Source organism: Apium graveolens, chromosome 8 (genome assembly GCF_009905375.1).
Source record: "Apium graveolens cultivar Ventura chromosome 8, ASM990537v1, whole genome shotgun sequence".
Taxonomy (NCBI): Eukaryota; Viridiplantae; Streptophyta; class Magnoliopsida; order Apiales; family Apiaceae; genus Apium; species Apium graveolens.
Genome location: NC_133654.1, coordinates 247,970,616 through 247,982,917, shown reverse-complemented (window position 1 = coordinate 247,982,917; position 12,302 = coordinate 247,970,616).

Here is a 12,302-nt window from a genome sequence, read left to right as displayed (position 1 = left end):
TCAGTTTCCGAATCCTCATCATTATCAGAACTTGATGACTCGGTATCAGACTTTGTGATGAGAGCCTTTCATTTGCCTTTCTTTGAGACAACCACTTTAGGGGATTCCTCCTCAGCCTTAAGAGCAACTGTCCTTGACTTTCTCTCATGCCTCTTGCTTCTTTGATCCATCTCAAGTTCATGAGTCTTGAGCATACCATAAATTTCATCAAGAGTAGTTTCATCAAGAGCATAGTTGTCTCTTATAGTTGTGGCCTTCAAATCCCAACTTTCAGGAAGAGCTAAAAGGAATTTGAGATTAGTATCTTCAAGATCATATTACTTATCCACCAGTGACAGATCATTCAAGAGTTTGACAAATCTATCATATAAACCAGTTAATGAATCATCAGGGTTTGAGTCAAAGTGCTCATACTCTTGAGTGAGTATAGTCCTCCTGTTCTTTTTAATTGAATCAGTTCCCTGACATCTTGTCTCCAAGGCATCCCATATATCATTTGCAGTCTTATAGTTTATTACCCTGTTTGACATGACATTATCAATGACACTGTGCAGCAAATGTCTTACCTTTGCATCCTTTGCAATAGATGAGATATCTTCAGCTGTATATTCACTTTTCTCCTTTGGTACAGTCTATGATGGCTGATCTGTAACTACAACAGAGAGCTTGGTTGGCTTATGTGGTCCTTCATTGATTTTGTCAAGGTATTCTGGATCCGTAGCTTCCAGAAACATAGACATCCTCACCTTCCATATGGGATACTCATAAGGTTTCACTATGGGAACCATAATAGTCTCATATCGATTATGAATTTGAGTCTTTGGAGTTTCTTCAGTTTTGGTGGGCTTGGTTGGACTTTGTGCTTCTTCAGACATGATTGTTTTTGGATCTTTACTGTATGTATGTTAACAGATGGCTCTAATACCACTTGTTAGGTCACACACACTGTAGAAGGGGGTTGAATACAGTGTTTACTACAATCAAATCAAATATAAGAACTCAAGTAACAGAACACAGATTTTATTCAACATAATAAACTCTGTTACAAAGACCTGTCCTCTCTCAGTGATGAACAAATTATCACGAGAGCTGCTAGGGTTACAATGAATAATAATCTCGATTAAGATAACACATATAGTGTAAACCCTATGTCTATATTTATATACTACACAGTTACACAATAATCTTCTAATTGATATCGAATATAATTCTGCTTCCTAATATATATCAACTAGTTATCTTTTCTTCCAAGTATTCTATTCTTCATAGAATTCTTCTCCATGCATATCTCTTCTTATGTTTGTCTTGATCTTCTTTCCTTTCAATCAGTCGCCTTCCTTATCTGAAAGTCTCCTTAAGTCCCGATATTATCTCCTGATATATATCTCCCGATAACTTAAGTTCTGACAACTTAAGTTCTGATATCTTAAGTCCTGACTTCAGTATAAGTACTGATTTCCACTTAAGTACAGATTTTTCCTGTTAAGTAACATCTGAAAACTAAACACAAATCATATTAGACATGACATCACAAATGTAATATCCGGGATATATCGTGTAATTATTTTTGTTAATAGACAATTATAATATGTGTTCAGTATCTATTCTGTGAATTATTTGTTAAGTGTTAAATGTGTTTGGATGTTTAAAAATAATATTAATTGAGTATTTTAATTTTTATATGTCCAAAATAAAATAGAGATAATTGTCATATCTTCCTAATTATTTTTATGTTGATTTATGATTTTATAGGAAATATATGGACTTTATAAAATCTTTTTCCGAGTATTTAAAAACTATTTTATAAAATCGGGAACCAACCGACGTCATCCGTTTTTACGTCTTTATAACCCGAAACTCTTCCTAACCTAATTGCAATATTCCGAGCATTTTCCATGTTTCGACTTTTTCGATCCGACGTACGGTTTGTCCTGCGCGGGTCCCAGCGCAATATTTTCGATACATTATTTGTTTCGGTAAATCAATAAAACTCGTATTTTCGATAAACGGGATCTTTTTTATTAAACTATCACAATTATCACCTCGTAATACGTGTAACCAGGCGCTGAGACCAAGACCGCAGTACAAATTTTACTGATTTGGATATTTATCCCGAAAACCGATACCGTTTGGATCAGTTTTTATAAATAAACATACCATTTTGTATCTGAAATGATCCAACGGGATACTAATTTTCCGTAAATATAAATAGCCTTTACCGTATTTTATTTCGTATCAAAAATAATTTGCAGTCAGTAATTATATAATTTTCCAGAGAAAATACTTATATTCATATAATCTTCTGAAAATCAAACCACAAATTGAAGGTGTTGGTGAAGTCCGATTGGAACGCTCGAGTAACCAAAACAGAGGTTTTGAGGTGTTCTTCCAGTTTCTTCAAGTTTCAGAACTGCAGAAATCAAGGTTTATATTCTATATTTTTATTTATTTTCGAATTATTTTTATTAAAAATATGAATTTTTGTTCGGATGATTGTTTGAATGATTTGATGATTGCATGTTGTAGAGCTTGTTTTCCTGATGATTTTCATATGTCATATGACTGATTTGGAGTTCAATAACATGTTCAAAATTGAGTTTAATCTTCGAATTTTGAAATTAGGGTTTATAACCCGTATGAATGTTTTTAATTGAAATTTGGGGCTTTTTGGTTTAGGGGTTATTAGCTGTTGATTTATAGTGGGTTGTGTTCCTTATGAAATTTGCAATCGATTGGTATATAGCTCGTTAACAGAGGATGTCTGAATCGAAGGGAGTCGTGTTTTGAAGTTTTCGTCGATTCGCCGGAAACCGGCGATGTTCTGGCCATTTTCCGGCCAGGACAGGGATTATTGATGTGATTTGATTGCATGGTTGTGTTCCTGGTTATCTGTAGATTATATCTAGAGCAGATGGTGGGGTGAGGATGCCGGAATCGTGTTCTCCGGCCACCCATGTATTTTCCGGCGACTGGACTGCAAAATTGCAGTTTAGTCCCTGTACTTTTGTAGGTGATGAAGTTTAGTCCCCCAGGTTTCCAGAATTTACAAAAATAGGATTCTTGTTTTAAAAATATTTAAAAATCATATTTTCTATTTATTTTATTTATAAAAATCTGATTTTTATTTCTGAAAATTCCAAAAATTATTATTTAATTCCAAAAATTATTTTTAATTCAAAAATAAATCTGAATTAATTAGTTAATTAATTCCAGTTAATATTTAATTGATTAATTGGTTAATTAATTCGAAAATTAATTGATTAATTGATTTAATTAATTATTAATTGATTTTAATTAATTATTTAATTAGATTTAATTTTTAAAAATGATTTAAAAATTCTGAAAAATAGTTTCGAGCTTTAAAATATTATTTTAAATTGTTTTCAAGGCTCGATAATTATTATGACATTGGTTTGAAGCCAGATTTGGCCCGCCGAACCCTGTTTATTACTCCGAAATTGATCCAACGACCCGTTTTGATTCCGAAAAATATTTTAAAAATCATTTTAAATACCCGAAAACCTGTTTATGACCCGAGACTCCATTATAAATGATATATCATTGATTGTCTAATGTGTTATGTGCTATATGTGACTTGTTGGTTGACTGTCGGTATATATATTCGATGTTTACTTGTTTATAGTATAACTTTCAACCCGTTAATCGGATTTGGGTAAAACGAAGGGTAGATAGTTTTATATGTCGAATAGAATCGTATGAGTTGAATATTGATAGATGCTTTTAATATGTGAGCAGAAGAGGCAAGGCGTAGGAAAGGGAAATAGAAAGTCGAGGAGTAATTGGTTGTGATTGAAAGTTAGAGAAGTATAGCAAGCTAATACCAGGCAAGTGTTCTGAACTTTCTCGAGATATAATATAGTGAATTGATAGACCTGTTTTATATTGCAAGTGCTTTGAAGCACTGAACCCAAAAACCTGATTCCAGTTATTGATCTTGAGCTGTAAACCTTATTCTTTCTAAATCATTCATTGTTGTACGCCCAAATACGAACCACATATATACGATACTACTCCACAAATACATACAAACTAAATACCAAACACTGAACCTTATGATTTGAAAGACCAATTCCTGGTAACCCTGAAACATTGATTCCTTTGTTATCCAATTATTTCATTACCTAACATCCAAACTTTGAAAATGCCATATTGATCCTTATGCAGATTGAAACCATTTCATTATTGAACGTCCAATATTCTTAATAATTTTGTTTATTGTTTATTACTGTTTATTCTGTTATTATGTTAGAATTGGATTGTTTTTATAAAATTGTGGACCAGATTCGTGGTCAGACCATATAATGGTCAGGTTAGGCCAATATGTGCCTTGGATCCAGTAGTTAGAGCAGTGCTGTGTGCTTTGCTCGGGGTTAGTGCATGACTGATCAGCAGCCTAACCTTGGTTTTTAAAATGAAAATATAATATCCAATTCCAAATCATAATCCATTATTCACTTGATATCATAACCATTTTCACCTGATGATCATTATTCTCAGTTTTGTCATTGTGACTTGCTGAGCTAGTTAGCTCATTTATGCGATGTTGTTTATGTTCTTTTCCAGTTAAGAAGGAACCAGTTGGTACCAAGGATCCCCAGTCCAGCGCGAGAGCTAGGGGTTCAGGTTGATCGAGTTAAGCTAGTAGGCACCTTTTGGAGTAATTTAAGTTTGTAAAAGTTTGTAATAATATTTAATACTCAGTTCTGAGTTTGGATAGTTGGGATTTGAACGGTTTGTAATATAAGTGTGTGTTTGGCTTCTATGCATACTTTAACCTGTTATGGTCCGTGGTAGTTGGTAAGTAGGGTCACTGCATATTATTATCTTTATTATTGTTATAAGCAGGTTATAAGTAAGATGTTTGTGTGTGTGGACCCCAAACTTCTGACCCGGGTTTGGAGGGCGCCACAGGTTTGGTATCAGAGCTACAGGTTATAAGTCACTGACACAAGCCTAGATTGACGGGAATGGGTAGAGGGTTAAGATTAGAAGTAAGGAATAGAAAGATAGAACTTCGAGAGGTTGAGTGCTACGGTATAACATGTACTAGTATGATTCGCGTCGTGGTTCGAGATTCTTATATTGCGATATGATTTCAGATAGCAGCAATGGCCGAATCTTTCATCCCCGTATCAGCTGATCACTCAGAGCCCTCAGTTAGAAGACCATCTTCAGATCCACGTCCTGTTGTTCCACCAGTGTTGGCTATTCTACCTCCACCTATGTTGTAGCCCGTACCATTGCAGGCTATTCCACCCCCAGGCATGAGGCCACCTATTAGAGGACCCCCACCAGCTGATTCAGATTCCACTGGGCATTCAGTTGCAGGTGCCCCATTCCAGTCTACATTGCCCCCAGTTCCTTATTACCGGTATGAGGCTCTTCTATTGGAGCGTGATTCCTTGTTGGCCTAGATCCGAGAGCTACGGCATATCATCAGGACTACAGATGTTGATCGTGGTGTGAGGGAGCTTCGAGAGGAGATTCATGTGACACGGAGGGTTCTTGAGGCTAGGCTACATGGAGCTACACTACCTGGCAGACGCCTTGATGCACTGATGGGATGGGCTACTGATGTGATGGAGGACTTTGAGAGGCTGGGAGGACCAGAGTTTCCTTGGAGTTGAGCCAAAGACCCAGAGATAGAGATCCTGATCAGAGTTGTTATGGTTGTGTAGTATGTACAGTAGTGTGTAGTATGTATCAGTAGACTTTTGAGTTGTATTTATAGACTAGAGCTGCTGACTAGTGAGTAGGTTGTTGTACCCTTTTTGTTTTTACTTCCGAAGCGTCTTTACGCTTGTACTACCCAAAACTTTTGCTCTATATATATCAGTACCTTTTCCTTTCTAGCATTGTCATTTAATTTACTGCACCTGTTTTACTCAACCTTATTTATTACACCAGTTATACCCCTGTGATACCATGTACCCTATTCCCTTAACTGTTTATATTCTGTAAAGAAACATGCAATTTACTTAGTTCAACTATTACAACCATTTTCAAAAAGAGATATTTCTGTTTTACAAAACTTTTCTTTTATGCAAAGGATTTGATTTAAAAGATAAATAAGTTGTTTGATTCTTTACAGAAAATGCCTCCCAGAAGAAATAACCGCACCAACACCCAGAATGAAGAAACCAACAACAACAATAACAACCAAGATGATACAAACCAGAATGCAAACCCAGGACCCATAGACCCAGCAATAGCCCAGATTCTCCAAATTTTGGCCCAACAAACAGTTCACCTGGCACAACAACAACAAAGACAGACCAATCCCCAGGTAACTTTCAAAACTTTTTAGGCGGTGAACCCACCAGAATTCAAGGGTTCCTTAGAACCGATTGAAGCAAATGTTTGGTCAAAGGAAATAGAGAAGTCATTTACCTTAGTAAAGGTGAAGGAAGATCAGAAGGTTGAGTTTGCAAGTTATTACTTGAAGAATGAGGCCACCTATTGGTGGGAGACTGTGAAGACATTGGAAGGAATAGATGTTATTACTTGGGAGAGGTTTAAGGAATTGTTTTTAGAAAAGTATTTTCCCCGGTTTGTCCAGGATCAGATGGAGTTGAAGTTTTTAGAGTTAAAGCAAGGAAATATGTCGGTGGCAGATTATTAAAGCAAGTTTAAAGAATTGCCAAGGTATGTGCCGTCATATGTGGATACTGACAGGAAGAAGGCTAAAAGATTCCAGCAAGGTTTGAAGTCATGGATTAGAGGAAAGGTAGCCATTTTTGAATTGGATACCTATGCAGGAGTTGTACAGAAGGCTATGATTGCAGAGACAGAGAGTGAGATGTCACAGAAGGAAAAAGAAAGTAAGAAAAGGAAATTTGAAGGGAATGAAGGTCAGTCACAACCAAGGAAGTTTCCCAATTTTAAGAAGGGCAAGTTTCAGCCAGGGAGAAATTTTAATTTCAAGAGATAAAATGCAGGCGACGGAAGCCAGGGCAACCGTCCAGTTAATGTGAATTAGCCAAATCAGTTGATGTTAACTTTTCCAGATTGTCAGGTATGTGAAAAGAAACATGGAGGAGTTTGTAATAAGTTGAATGTAGTTTGTTTCAAGTGCAATCAGAAAGGGCACTATTCGAGGGAGTGCCGAAGTCAGCCAGCAAGAGAGCCAGCAAACAAGGATCAACCTATCCGGAATCCAGCAGTTAAGGTTCCCGCTATTGGATTTACGTGCTTCAAATGTGGAAAGCCAGGACATATAGCAAGGGATTGCAAGACACCAGCCCCAGTCAATAATGCATTAAGGATTATGGGATCTACCGCAGCAGTGAATGAGACTCCAAGGGCTAGAGTTTTTGACATGTCTGTAAAGGACGCTATATTGACATCATGGCAGGTACGCTTAATGTGAATTCTTTATGTGCCAAAGTTTTAATAGATTCGGGAGCAACCCGATCGTTTGTTTCACAAGATTTTGTTAGTAAGTTAAATTGTCCAGTTGAGTATCTAAATGAAATAATGACTGTGTTATTAGCAAATCAAGAATGTGTATCTGTTAATCAAGTTTGTGGGAATTGTGAGATTGAGATTTCTAGTAGTAAGTTTTGTGTAGATTTGATACCATTTAAGTTAGGAAAATTTGACATTATCTTAGGAATGGATTGGTTATCTAAGTACGATGCCCAGATAGATTGTCGAAATAAGAAGGTTGTAATATACATGATTTTTAGATAATAATAATAATAATAATAATAATAATAATAATAATAATAATAATAGGTGATGAATTTGATTTAAGTTAGAATAAGAATTATAAAAGAATTTGTTTGAGTTAATAATAATTAGATTAGAAAAAGGAGTCTTTGTAAAATTATAAATATCCAGCACCCCTATTAAAACAAACACATACATTATCATAAAAACCTAAAACTAAGTGGCTGCTGAGAGACCAGAGGAGGGATAGAATCGAAACAGAGGACTCCAGTCAAGGGTTTTGTTCAAGTTTGCCATAAAGGTATTTTCATACACGTATAATAGTTAATTAAAATAGTAAGCAGTAGGCTACCAAGTTATTTTTTTTATCTAATAATTGTTCATATTTTGTCGTCTATGTCATCAGAATTAAGCACTCTGTTCAAGTCACCATACATGCATATATAATAACTAATGTGTCTTTTGTGTTTTTTTGTGCTTTATGGTTACTTAATTATGTATCTATATTGCTTACTTTGGACGTGGTTTTTAAATAAAATATTATTATTTTATTCTTCTTTTGAAGATCTTTTATCCTGTTTTGGTTTCAAGATTTATAGTATTAGAATAATTTTACATAGATACCATTATTTAATTACATATTTGATGGTTTTACTCATTCAAGCTTATATTTAATAATTTAAAATGTTATAACTTGGCATAATAATTTAGTGATATGCTGTTATAAACATAAATTATGTTTTTGATTATAAATTAGAATGAATTATATAGCTACTTTAATTTGATGGATCAAACTTTGTAGTACAATTTATTTGGATATAATTATTATGTTACGTTAATATTACATATATATTTACATATGTTGATATTTAAAAATACATTGATAGCCATATGTGAGGCTAAGTTTAGATTTTGTGTTTGTCTTGTTAATGTCACTGGATGAGTTTGGTCGCCAAGTTCTGTGTATGCCAGTAAAAACAAAAAAAAATAAAAAAAAAGTATTAGTAATGTTTTGGCATAACACGAGTAGTTTAAATATAAGAATATGGTGTACATCAAGTTAATGACATAGTATGTTTATCATGGCGAGACTAATGAAATATTAATAATAAAACAATTTTTGTATTTAGATCGTGGACGGGAAAATTAGCAGATCATTTACAAATTAGGCGTTAGTAGCTTTAGTTGCGATTTCTGAGGTACAGATTCTATCCTCTTTTTATTCAGCGCTACTCATCTTAGAATTGAATATCTCTGATTCATTCAATTCCATATTTTATTTGCTCCGTTAATATTATCTGATCATTTTGACTTCTGAAAATTATTTTAAAATTTGATTTGGAAAATTTTAGATATCTGTTTATGCGATTTTCAAAAATTATTTATGACACCCTTTATTTTGGAAATCTGAATTACTTGTATCAGGTGATTTTAAATTTTGTGAGAATATTTTATTTTGAACCCTTAGTGATTTAGGGTATACCGAGTTAACCAGCTGTAGGGGTACTACAACCATGTTATTGCGGCACCAGTGACATGACACTTCCGTGACAGTGTGATTGGTCACGGCGTATCCTTCTGTTAGCTCTTGGGAGGAACTTTTGCGCATTTGATATTTGTTCAGGATACGTGGGTGCACCCAAAATTTGATTTGTGATTTGATTTATGGTGACGTTGTATATACCGTACACGTTATCCATTCTGTTGCACACATTAGGTACCCTATGATGTGTGTATTTGTATCTGTTCTGATCTCGGTATGAAATAGCTTAACCCCTCGTTGTTTCAGCCTTACTTATTTTTAAAATTGTTGTTTTATTATAAATTGCTGATTATTTATATCTGATCTCTTGTTTTATAAATTGTAATTTCAAATCCGTACTGGGCATTTGGCTCATGCCATATTCTTTTTCTGGCAGGTGCTTAGGGGGATCTGGGACTGTGTGATGGAGAGCTTCCCTTTATTTCGTTCTTAGGATTTCAGACTTCTATCATTATTTAGACTTAATTTCTTATTAGAGATTTCAGCATTTATATTATTGGTTTAGACATTTCGGAGATTTAATATTATTTTGGAGATTTTAGACTGTTAAATTATTGTTAGAAATATATTAGTGCTCTTTTTGCAGGTTTTTGGATTTTAAGTAATATCTCCCTTCTAAATTTAAGAAGGGGTGTTACAGAGATGGCATCAGAGCCAGGTTCTTTCTTGTAGAAAACCTACTTAGGTTGACCTGTGAGTTTGGGTAGACGATAGGATGGGTATTCTATTTAATTTCGTTTCATTCTGCTTTATCATTTGAAATTTGTTTGTAACTGCTTCATCATATTTATTCTCGTACTCTTCATTCGTTCGCTATCTTATATTATAGATGCCTCCTAGACGTGATCATTTTCATATTGACCCCGCTCAGCTTACTTAGATGATAGGGCAAGCAGTGGCTCAGGCTGTACAGCAGGCTTTGGCAAACCAAGGAAATCAGAATGGAGAGGGAAATCAGAATGGAGAAGGAAATCAGAATGGAGAGGGAAATCAAAATGGACACGGAAATCGGAATGGCAATGGGAATCAGAATCAGAATGGTCAGGGCCATCAGCTGGAGCCGTTTGTATGGTTGGAGAGGTTTGTGAAGCAGAAACCCGACTCTTTTAGTGCAGCACCGACTCCCATTGATGCTGAAAATTGGATTGTTCATCTCGAGAAGATTTTTGATGCACTGGGTTGTGATGAGATTCAGAAGGTCAGGTTAGCTGTGTATAAGTTGGAGGGCGATGCTCAGAGGTGGTGGAGAGGAGTGAAAGCTACTAAAGGGGAGCAGTATGCAGAGGCTTTGGAATGGCAGGGATTCAAGGAAGTATTCTATGAGCAGTACTTCTCTAATGCTGATAGGGAGGCTTATTTGAGGGAGTTTCATTCTATTATGCAGCACCAGGATGAGAGCATTACTGATTATATGGCGAGGTTTATAAGGTTGGCTGGATTTGCTGGGACAGTTGCAGGGACTGCTGCGCAGCAGGCTGATAAATTTAAATGGGGGTTGAAGTCTCATCTGAGGGGTTTCATAATTTCTTTTAAATTTGATAATGTGGCAGAGGCGGCTGATGCAACAAAGGATGTTGAGAAGGAGCGCATAGATTTCAGGACTTCCAGGTCTAACAGTGGTAGTAAGAGGACTAGGGATAATCAGGGTTTTGCACAGGGTAGACAGTGGTATGGAGGTCAGAATGGTCAGCAGGGACAGTGGCGCGAACGGAATCAGAATAGGGGTGGTCAGTCATTCCACGGCCGGAATCAGTATGTAGGTCAAAATTAGAATCAGCAGTTTTAGCGACAGAAGCAGCCTAGGCAGTGGCAGAATCGTCAGCAGGGGCAGAGCCATTACTCAGTGTATGGGGGAAACCCCAAGATTCCAGTGGCTCCTTGTGCTACATGTGGTGGACATCATCCAGGTAGAGCTTGTTACAGACAGACTGGGGCTTGTTTCTTATGTGGTAGCATGTCCCATAGGGCAAAGGATTGCATAGTGTCACGCAACCCTGGTGGAGGAGGAGCTGGCGGTGGTAGTGGCAGTGGAAGTCAGCAGAATCCTACAGCCAGAGTGTTTGTATTGACGGAAAATCAGGCAGCATCTAATTCAGGTACCGTTTCAGAAACACTTCATGTTAGTAGACGTGATGCTTATGTATTATTTGATACTGGTTCGACCCATTCTGTTGTGTCTTTATCGTTTGTTCGTCATCTTGACGTTGCACCTTCATTATTATATCCTCATATGTCTATTTCTACCCCGATGGGGAATTCTGTAGTTATTTCTGATGTGTATCGAGAGTGTCAGATAGCTGTTGGAGATAGAAATTGTAAGGTTAACTTGCTTCCGATGGAGATGCATGACTTTGACATTATTTTGGGCATGGATTGGTTGAGTGAACATCGTGCCACAATTGATTGTCAAGGAAAAAGGGTGATCTTTGGGGATGTAGATAAACCAGAATTTGTATACCAAGGGTCTCAGCCGAAAGGGGAGGTTAAATTAATTTCCGCTCCAAAGGCGATCAAACTTTTATCTAAGGGTTGTGATGGCTACCTTGCTTTCGTGAAGGATACATCGAAGGATGAACCTCGCATCGAGGATTATCCAGTTGTGAAGGAGTATGAAGATGTGTTCCCCGATGAGCTACCAGGTTTGCCACCACATAGAGAGGTGGAGTTTACTATTGAACTTGTTCCAGGTGCCGAGCCTATTTCTAAGGCGCCTTATCGAATGGCACCACTTGAGTTGCAAGAATTGAAGGAGCAGTTGCAAGAGTTGTTGGATAGAGGATTTATTAGGCCAAGTGTGTCTCCTTGGGGCGCTCCTGTGCTGTTTGTGAAGAAGAAGGATGGTTCCATGAGGTTGTGTATTGACTACAAGGAGTTGAATAAGGTGACTGTCAGAAACAGGTATCCTTTGCCACGCATTGATGACTTGTTTGATCAGTTACAAGGGGCGAAGTACTTTTCGAAGATAGATTTGAGATCTGGTTACCATCAGTTATGAGTTAGAGAGGGGGATATTCCGAAGACTGCATTTCGTACTCGTTATGGTCATTATGTGTTTCTCGTGATGTCC